Source organism: Helianthus annuus, chromosome 4, assembly GCF_002127325.2.
Source record: "Helianthus annuus cultivar XRQ/B chromosome 4, HanXRQr2.0-SUNRISE, whole genome shotgun sequence".
In the NCBI taxonomy this organism is placed as follows: domain Eukaryota; kingdom Viridiplantae; phylum Streptophyta; class Magnoliopsida; order Asterales; family Asteraceae; genus Helianthus; species Helianthus annuus.
In genome coordinates this window covers 160841807-160853031 of record NC_035436.2, presented here as the reverse complement: position 1 = coordinate 160853031, position 11225 = coordinate 160841807, and the positions used below count along the sequence as shown (strand labels likewise).

At 36.7% G+C, this 11225-nt stretch overlaps 1 non-coding gene across 1 annotated transcript; it reads left to right on the top strand.

Annotated features, from left to right (window-relative positions):
* The first annotated feature begins 682 nt into the window (after positions 1 to 682).
* LOC118491791 lies at positions 683 to 789 on the top strand. Its single transcript, XR_004892236.1, has one exon. It is a non-coding gene; the product is annotated as a small nucleolar RNA R71 (small nucleolar RNA).
* Positions 790 to 11225: the final 10436 nt, after the last annotated feature.

Here is an 11225-nt window from a genome sequence, read left to right as displayed (position 1 = left end):
ATTTAATTGTTTTTCTATGTTTTGAATACTAGCTTGTTAATTTCTAAAATTTGATTCTAATTTTAGAAATCTTTCCGAGTTTTTCTTTTCAGTGTCGGAGATGAGGCGAGATACAGTATCTTCAAGCCTTTCTCGTCCACTTTGTTGTTGAGTGAAATTTTGTGACTCATTTCTTGGTTGTTGAAAGTTTGTTCGTTGGGTTTGTTGGTTACTACTATTGCCGGGTTCTCTCCAACCAAGGTTTGGGTGGTTTCGCCATCCTTGGTTGTAAGTTCCCGTTGGGGGACCCGACGGCCTAGGTCTATTATCAATGTAGTTTACCATTTCTTGTTGATCGTCCGTTTCTTTCATACAACTCCAATTTTCATGTGACCCACCACACCCTTCACAAGCCATAACCGAGACTGTTTTTGTCATTTCCAATTTTTTTATTTTTGAAGAAAGGGCTTCGATTTGGGCTTGTAAAGAAGTGCTTTCATCGACCTTATGGGCGCCCGGGGCAATAGATTAATTGCCTCGGGGGGTGTGCCATTGAAAATTGGTTTGAGCAATTTCCTCAATTTGGTTATATATTTCATGCGGGCGTCGATTACCTAAAAGTCCCCCGGAGCTAGAATCAAGTGTCTGCCTTGTGTGTGGCAACAATCCATTATAGAAAGTGGATACTTGTTGCCATATCGCAAGGCCGTGATGTGGACACTTGCGTAATAACTCCTTGAACCTTTCCCAAGTTTCATATAAGGATTCCCCGTCCTCTTGTGAATATGTATTAATTTCAGTCATTAATTTAGCCGTTTTAGCGGGAGGGAAATACTTATATAGAAATTTTTGGGCTAGTTCATCCCAGGTGTTTACCGATCCAGCTGGGAGGGCGTTGAGCCAAGCTTTCGCTCGGTCTTTTAGTGATAAAGGAAACATTCGGAGGCGGATGGCGTCATTTGATGCTCCGTTGATCCGAAAGGTATCACATATTTCTAAGAAATTAGTGATATGTAGATGGGGATCCTCGTCCGCAAGCCCATGGAAGGTTGCGGAGTTTTGGAGCATTTGTATCAGATGCGGCCGAAGTTCGAAGTTATTAGCTTCAACATTCGGAGCATTGATAGCGGCGCCTAGGTTACCTACGGTAGGTCGTAGATAATCCATGAGGGTACGTTGGTCCGCCATTGGAGGTGGATCACCCGAAACCTTCTCTTGGTTTTTAGCTTTTAATCTTTTTCTGAGAAAGCGTTCGGGTTCCTCTAGAGGTTCTTTTATGTCCTTATTAGAACTGGAGCTCATACACTATGTAAGATTGGCGTCGGGTTCCAAGTCCTGCAATAAAAACAGAAAAGAATGTTGGTCAGAAGGTTCACCACGGCCCCGTGTTCAGTGAACACGGCCCGTGGTCGGAGTTACAGTCATTGTTTTCCAGATCCCAGTTACTGGAAGTTGGACACGGCCCCGTGTTGCACCGACACGGCCCCGTGGTCAGCCTTTTGTAACTTGGAAAACTAAAAACGGCCAGTAACGATGCTGGGCACGGCCCGTGTCCGACCAGGCACGGCCCGTGCTGAGCTCTGCAGAAGCTGAAAAACTAAGAAAATCCTAAAAATTAAAAAGAAGAATAAAAATATGATTAGGCCGTTGATTCCTAACTTTCTTAAAATCCTTGTGTCCCCGGCAACGGCGCCAAAAACTTGATGCGTGTGTAGTGTGTATATAATTTAGATATATAATTAAGCCCTTTTTACACCTTTAGCCAAGTTTTAAATTTATAAAACACGATATTTACTAACACTAAACACACATATGGGCAAGTGCACCCATCGTGGACGTAGTATAGTGTTGGTAAGATACCGAGGTCGTCCAAGGACACAAGAGCTTTTAATACCGGTTTATCCTCAACGTCTAATCAAATCAAAAGTTAGAGAAAATGTTTTTAACTAAGAAAATAAAAACTAACTAAATGCTGAAAAATAAAAATAAAATAAAAACAGATAGACAAGATGAATCACTTGGATCCGACTCGTGTATTAGTATAACCTTTGATTATTTTCGCACTTTTGCACTTGTTTAAGAGATTATCTTAGTTATTGTAGTAGGCCCCTCTTTTGAAGGCGACGTTACCCTCAACCCAGTAGTTTGAGTCAGCAAGGATACAATCCTAAAGGGTTGGATTATTGGAAGATAATGAATTAAGTTATTAATGCAAATTATGGTAGGCCCCGCTTTTAGCGGTGACGTTACCCTCGGCTAAGTAGTCTGAGTCAGCAGGGATACAGTCCTAAATAGCCGGGTTATAGTATTAATAGTAGTTAACTTATGAGGGGGTCAAAGAGTTTGGATCCCCGCCATCCAATACCTATGGGCATTGAAGGAGATCCTACTAAATTTGACCCAGGTCCCTTGCAGGACCTCTAAACGCTGAACAAGGGCAAGACCCTTACCAAACCGTTCCCTTAACCCTCGACCAGGTAGCCAACATACCTCCATATAGACCGTGGAGATATGAATGGTGAAAATCTTTTATTTTATATAGAAAGTAAAATAATGCCAAGACACCACGGACAAACGATAAGGAAAGATCACCTTCAACATAAGCAACTAGTTATTAAAGTCATTAATACAAAACCAAATAAAAAGTGCAAAAGATTAAAAATAAAAAGTATTATACTAAACACTTGTCTTCACCAAGTGATGTAAGAGACTTAGGCAAACATGGCCTTGATTGTCAAGAACTCTTACTATCAATCTTGGATCCCGAGACGACTCACACACTCTACGATGGACAATGGATGATGGTGGTGGATGATGGTGTTATGGTGGTGGATGAAGTGTGAGAGAGGTGGTGTGCCAAGGGATGAGTTGGAATGAAACCAAGCACTCCTATTTATAGGCTGAACAGAAGGCTGGGCACGGCCCCGTGTCCGCTGGACACGCCCCCGTGCCCGTCTGACACTATCTCTCTTCATTAATTGTAATTCGCAATTACAATTAATGCGTCTGCTGTACTTTCACCACGCCCCCGTGCTCACTGGACACGGCCCCGTGGTGGGCAATAGAAGCTTCTACAGGTTTGTCTTTTCTGCTGCTTCTTGGGCACGGCCCCGTGCTGGCTGAGCACGGGGCGTGTTCAGGCTTCTGTTTTCTCTTCTTTGCTTGGGAAGATGCCGTTGAGGGTTCGGGCAGTCTACTTTTATTCCTTTTCTTGTATTTTTGTTAGAATTAGCTGTCTTTTTGCTTCTTTTGTGAATTTGAGCTCATTTCATCCTGAAAATACAAAAGGAAGACAAAAACACTCTTTTTCCAATATTAGTACTTAAAAAGGGTTAGTTTTATGCCTTAATTGATGTAATTTATATGTTGCATTTTACACATATCAGACTCTGCTGAAATTTTCCGAGAATCCGAACACTTAGTAAAATATTCGAGAAAATAGATACGAAATAGTTGTCTAACTATTTTTCTAAGAATGCTATTTAAGTTAAAATAATTATTATTGTTTTAACAAATTAATACCAAAGTAACATAAATCAAAACACTAAACTCTAAGCCAAGGCACGGCCCGTTCGTCTAATAGACATTAGTACGTTGTAGGTTGTCGTGTAGCGGAAAGAGTTAAGTTCGAGTCAAGACGCACTATGGTGAGTTCATGACCCCCTTTTCCTTTACTGTTTTCGGTTTTTATACTTCGGGGGCGGAATACATGTTTACAAATTATTTCAGACATTTTATAATTGGTATGATTAGCTTAAGGAGGGGTTTTTATTACGCGATCAAGTGAGTGGTGAGCATGACACTTAAGGCCATTAATCCTGATCGTAGGACCACGGGACATGAGTGATAGATCTATTTGGGTGTAGCGAGCCTACACCCATGAGGCCGGGGGCCCATAGTGGTGACTATGTCTTCATACCGGAGACAAATTTGCTAGGTTTGAGTCTTCCTGCATCATTCACATATACTATTGGATTTGCAACCCAATGGTGATCATTTTTCCTTATTGCTACATACCAGGGACAATGTTATTTACAGACATATTAAACGGTTTATACACACAGACTTACACATGAACTCGCTCAACTTTTTGTTGACTTTTTAAACTACATGTATTTCGGGGAATTAATTTGGATCTGGCAAGTGATGCATGATTAGCTGCGTACTTAATAAGGATGTCATCCGGAGTCGTAGGTTTGGGAAGTGTAACTCTTTCCTGGACGAGTTGCATGTCTCAATCCTGGTGCCGTTGATAGTCTTTCGTCGAGTCTTATGAACTCTTTTTGGAACAAGTCACGTTTTGTAACGCATTCTTGTGGTTGATGTTTTAAAACAATATGTTATGCATTTTTAACTATTTTAATGGATGAACATCATATGTTTTTATCATATAGCATGTTGTGATTGTTGCTATGGTATTAAGAAGTCACACCAAATAAACCCACGCTTTCGCAAAAGCCAGGGTGTGACATTATGCTTACCTGTAGGTTTGGAAAGTAACAAGACAAAGCATTAAATAGCGAGCTCAAATGGTGATATCATCACAATTTGACCCATATGACCCGTTTATCCTTTTGACCATTCTTGGTTTTCTCTTTAGGCGTCTCAACCAATCCATATATTGTTTATCACCAAAAGGGCGATTCAACACAATGTTTACCCATTTGACCCGTTATGGTTTACATCATAAGGTCTTACTTCTACAATTCTTTGTTTAATCGCCAACATGTGATTTAATTACCAATTTACCCATTTGACCCGTTATAGTTTACACCATAGGATCCCATTTTAAAATCCGTTGTTTAATCACCAACATGTGATTTACTTGTCATTTTACCCATTTGACCCGTCATGGCTTACACTCTATGGTCTTATTTTCATGATTCTTTGTTTATTACCAAAACGTGACTTAACATAGTTTCACCCATTTTGACCTGTTATGGTTTACACCATAGGATCTTATTTCTGCAAACCTTTAATTGATCACCGAAATGTGATCTAACATAGTTTTACCCATTTTGATCCGTTTCATGGTGACCATGAGGTCTCGTCTTAATCAAGTTATTATTGTCACCAAAGGTGATTCAATACCATTTTTACTCATTTGATCCGTTATGGTTTATACCATAGGGTCATATCTTATCTAGTTCGTTTATTACCAAAATATAATCTCGTCATAACTTTATCCATTTTGACCCATTTCATGGTTTACACCATGGGGTCTCATCTTAACAAAATCATCTGTCTAATCGCATTTGATTCTTTGTTAACCTTGTTCTTAACCAAATACTTCCCTTTACATAAGTAGTGGTTCTATTCTAGGAGGTGTAAGTTTTACTTACCTTGCGTCCTTCGAGCTTCCTTGCACCTTTGATCTGTTTGACCCATTCCTTTTCAAACTTCCACCTAGCTTGCCAAGAGTTAAATTGTCACATAATATCCACAAGATGGATAGATTAGTCATCAAATACCATGACCATCACCTTATGGATACTTATATCTCATGTATCTTTCCATTCTATTTTAGGCCAGCTTGACTTTTTAAAAATCAAACTGCCAATTGACATATATAGATACACTAACAATTTGATGAAACTCACTAAGGCATTTTATTGAAAACTTGGTGGGCATCATTTTTAAGTTATCATATTAGCTCAATTTCACTACATGCCTTAGGTTTATAAGCGATAGATGCTTCAAAATCTTCAAGCATGCAAGGATTACACAGTCAAGTTACTTGTGATTTGGCTGAATTTGTTGAATCTTGGAGAGGAAACCCTCTCTTTTTCCTCATAATGTCACCACCCCCCCCCCCCCCCCACACACACACACATTAAGAATGTTTTAATATTTTTTTCCATTTTTTATATTTCCCACTTTCCTCAATGTGCCAATTCAATCTCGTAGTTTTATTACTTATTAAGTAGGTTACACCTACTTAGTTTTAAAATTGTAAACTCTTATTAACTAGGTTAGACATTCCTAGTTAAATTACTTTATGTCAAAATATAACAATATAACATCGTAATCGAATTTTAATATTTTTGGGGTGTTTAGCCCCAACCTTTTATAAACTTTGTTTTCTAAAAAGCATTCATTCACCTTTTATTTAACATTAGGTTTATTTATTTAAATCATAATGTTTATTGGGTTAACTTTTATCGCTAATGGTATTTTACCCGTCCAACCTTAGTTAATTTGGTTTAATTAACAAGCTTGATTTTGGGGTGTTACATAACCTGTACTATTTATCCTTAGTTTTTTTTTGTTTTTTTTGTTTTGTTTTTTTTTTTTTTTTTTTTTTTTTGCAATTTGATGTCACTTTTCGAAACTGTAGGTTATCGTTTTGGCCTAGAAAAAATTTCATTAAAACCGATCAAACGAAACGTGCCACACAAGCCTGTATGAGTCTCTCTAGGCAACATAGTGAATTGAGTGGCTACGGGAACTTAGTGGTTCTAATTAGAATACCCATTATTGAAAATGAAGACACAATGGAAACCTCATTGATGGTGACGAGGTGATGGCCACAAACCACCTTAAGTCAAGAGAATGATGTAAAAAAACTAAGAATGGACATAGACCCCCCAATGAAGGTGATTTGTCACACTAAATGACTAGAAAATGTGTAACCTTATGTTGAGGGGTCGAGTTTGAATACGAGACAATGGTTACAAACTTAGTGGTTCTAACTAAAATACCCATTAAGTTAAGAATTACAATACACACCCTTCCTTTTAAAGAGTATTTTAGTCTTTTTACTTTATCTATTAATCTTCATTCATCTTAGTCATCATCTTACTTATTTATGACTAAAAATCTATTTAATTACATCAACTTTAAACCAAAACCAAATTAAAATCTTGACCCCTTTGGCCCTTTCCATCAACAATTTCAAGAAATCTTGGATTTTTTTGGGTGCATTTAGAAAATTGCTTTTACGCAATGATGACAAAAACTTATCCGTCAAGGGTTTCTGGTTTTCAATATGGGTCCCATCTCTTAACTTCTACATGTGTTCTTGATAAATAAAAAAGACAAAGCGGCTTTGTTCTTGAAGGGCATCATAACGAACTCATCTACTGATCCACAACTTGTCACGTCATAGATGAAAACCCTGAATGAGATAAAAACATAAACAAATATGCATATGATGAAAACTATGTAGTAGTCTTAACCGTCAACCGTGAACCAAATCATTTGAATATATAGATGGTTCAATCGGTTTCAAAAGGTTACGAGAGATCGTTTATATTTAAAAACCTATTTGTTTGTTTTTCCGAAGAAAGACCATTTATTTGTATTAAAAAATATATATATTAAATCAAGGAAAAAGATCAAATAGGAAGTTAATTTTCGCGGATAGGAAGCCATAGGATTATGACATGTGGCAAATTTTAAAATAAAGAGAAAGGGTATTTTAGTCAATCCAACTTCTTCTTCTTCCTTTTTCAAAACCCAGTAAATTCAAAAACCCACAATTTTCAAAACCCACCATCTTCAACTATTTCTTCACTTTGTATCTCAATAATCACTACATTATAGTGCGATTTTCATCACCAATCAATGATTCAGAACCCAATCAACGTGTTCTTCAGCTTTTTTGAAGAAAACCAAGTTTAATTTCATAAAAAATCTCGTTTTTTTTCGGGTGATTTTGGAGATAATCACTCGATTCGTTTGATTCGAGCGTTGATAAGTGTTTCTATCATTCAAATTTCGTCAATTGATGAAGAAATCGGCTTCGATCTATGTAAGAAAATCTTTAATTTCATTTTCACGATCGGGGTTTTTGATTTAGTCATTGCGTTTTACGATCTTTGCGGGGGTCCGGGGGCGGCAGCCCCTGGTAGCGGGGTCCCAGGGGCGGCAGCCCCTGGCGGGGTCCAAGGGGCAGACGCATCAGAAAAATTAATTTTCCAGAAATTGGCTCATTTCGAAGACAGTAATTCGTAGACAATTCAGACAGTTCACAGTAACAGACAGTTTTATTCCAGAAATTGGCTCAATTCAGACAGTTTTATGTGTTTTCATTCCATTGCGTTTTAGAAAACAGACATTTTAAGTGTTTTCTAGCCATTGCGTTTTACAAATAAGACATTTCTTTGTGTTTTTGGTTCATTGCGTTTTAGGTGACAGACAGTTTTATGTGTTTTCTAGCCATTGCGTTTTACAAATAAGACATTTCCATGTGTTTTTGGTTCATTGCGTTTTACAAATAAGTCATTTCTTTGTGTTTTTGGTGCATTGCGTTTTAGGTGACAGACAGTTTTATGTGTTTTCTGGCCATTGCGTTTTACAAATAAGACATTTCTATGTGTTTTTGGTGCATTGCGTTTACAAATAAGTCATTTCTTTGTGTTTTTGGTGCATTGCGTTTTAGAAAAATGTCATTTTTTAGGTTTTTTTTTTCATTGCGTTTTACGTAACTAGTGGTTTTTCTATTGCGTTTTACGCAACTGGGTTTTAATTTTTTTTTTAAATATAGCAATAGTATACTCGTTTTAAAGATAAAAAACGCTCGTTTTTTGGTGCAATTTTTATAAAAAAATAATGTCGTATGAAAGAGTTATTAACGTTTAAAAAATGGGGGGGAATTGGAGGAGAGAGAAACTATTGGCTTGGATTGACTAGAATGCCCTTGAACAAACTCACGCGCCTCTTTTCTTCCTTTTAATTTCCCTGATTTAATCTTAGCCCTTGATTAACTTAATGGATGGTCAAGATCACTTCCTATCATTCCTAGCCAAATAAACTTCCTATTGTATCTCCACCCATCAAATCAATAGGGAAGGTTCATTTGAGAAGAAAATTATATTAAGAAGAAAAACAACAAAGGGTACAAATGTAAAACATTAAATAGTTTTTCTCTCAATTCATTTATTATTATCTTTGACTAATTAATTAGTCATAAACACTATCACCCTCCACACTTAAATTTTTGCTTACACACATCAAAATTTATCATACACGTTTTGAAATTTATCCTACACATATTGAAATTTATCCTACATAGCTTGTAATTCATCCTAAACTCTTCGTAATTTACGCTACACTTTAGATTATATATTTTTTCTTTTTTTGAATTTTTTTTTTCAAAATAAGTTACAAATTTAATGTAGTTAGTTATTAAAAAGGAAAACTACCAATTAATGATCCATCTAAGTTTACCAATATACCCTTACACTAATATTAAATACAAAAATTAAATAAAGTAAATGAAGCATTCTTATTGATTGAAATTTCTTCTTTTTTATTCTTAGAAAAACTTTCTTTTATTCTTAGGGCATGTGTAGTCATAAAGCCCTCAAAGGGGCGTTATGCGCCATGTGGCATGCCACGTCAGCAAAGGGGCTTTATGGGGCTTTATGCAATTTGGGGCCGTAGTCATAAAGCCCCTGTGTAATCATTACTCAATTAATTTAATTTTCTATTTTTTAAATAATTTATAAGTTTTATAAAATAAAAAAACATTTCATTAAATAAAAAACACTACATTAAAAATTAAAAAAAAAAGTTACACTAAAAAAAATTACACCTAAAAAATAAATTTATTCTTCGGTGTCATCTTCGTTCTCTCCTTCTTCCTCTTCGTTTTCTCCAGCATCTAAACCTACGTCTTCAAAGTTCCCGTCTTCGAATTCCTCCCCCACTTCTTCCTCGGAATCTTCGTCGTGATCATTGTTTGATCGAATTGGGCGAATCGCCCAAGCATGCTCAACCAAATCCGCCTTCAACGTGTTATGTATTTCTCTAGATCGCAGTAGTTCCAGAAATGTAGCCCTCGATTAATGGTGAAGCCTCTAACGTATTAATATCGTTAAAACACCCGGCTACACCAAAGAAGGCCGACCAAACCCAAAGGTCGTATGACGCAACACCTTGTAATACCAAAGTTGGCCCTTTTTGATCACCCCGCGTATGTTGACCTCGCCATGCGGTTGGACAATTATACCAACGCCATTGACGACAATCCAAGCTACCAATCATGCCGGGTATTCCATGCTTTTCTAGATGCACCTCATATATTTTTTGAAGGTCGTTCCAAGTGGGGTTTCTCAAATAACGTTTTCCATATAACTGGCATATTCCTAAAATATAATTTAAAAGTTACGAAAAAATAAATGTATAAAAGTAAATAAATAAAAGACAATTAAAAAATTACCATAGCAAAAATGTTCCAAGGTATCTCGGGTTGTTTTCTCCGCCATCTTCAAATAGTCGTCGTTGATGTCGTACGTGTTTCCGTATGCTAATACGCGTAAGGCGGATGTGACCTTTTGAATTGAGGTGAAGCCTAGATATCCTCGTGCGTCCATTCTTTGCTTAAAGAAATCGTACGTATTTTCCAAGTCATTGTTAATGCGCAAAAATAACCTTTGGCTCATCCGAAAACGTCGTCTAAAAACATTCGGTCCGTGAACCGGTGCCGCGTCAAAATAGTCTTTCATCAAACGCTCGTTCGCGGCTTCACGATCTCGCAAGATATAGGTGCGTCGCAAGATGGGTCGTGGAGGGGGAGGTGGCCGAATGTGCTCAAATGTTTGTAGCACAAAAGTACATACACTCGTAACCGCTTCTTCCTCGGCCGCGTCTTCGTCGGGCGAAAAATATCTTCGGTAAATTTCGGTGAAAGACTCTTCCGACGGGGAACCCATTTTTTATAAAGTGAGACTAGTTTTTTTAAAAATATATAGAGAATGAGAAGGAGAATGGTTTGAGTTGTAAAAAAAGTGGAAGAATATGAGGTTATTTATGGTGTTAAAAATAAAAAAAATTGATTTTTTTTTTTAATATATGACCGTTTGATAACGGTCAAAATTTAAAATATTTCAATTCCTCGCGCCGCGATAAACATAACGCTGTTTTTTTTTTTTTGGTTCATAGCGCCCCTGGGGGCGGTGTGCTAGGCGCCATATCGGCGCTATGGCTTGGTCTCGCGCCCCAGTACGTATAGTCTTAGAAAAACTTTCTTCTCATTTGAACTCTCCACTAAATCAATAAGCTTGTTGTGTGAGATATAGTTCTTTTAATAAAATTTCTACAGAAAGTTGTGAGAGATATAGGTTTTTTAATAAAATTTCTACAGAAATATAGATCATATTTTTTTTATAAACTACATTTTTTTTATAGTTTTTGTAACTCAAAATTATATCACATTCTTATGTATACTTTATATATTTTTTAATATATTTTTATATTTAACATTTCATGCCAATTACTTGTTAGTTTGTATATTAAAAAAT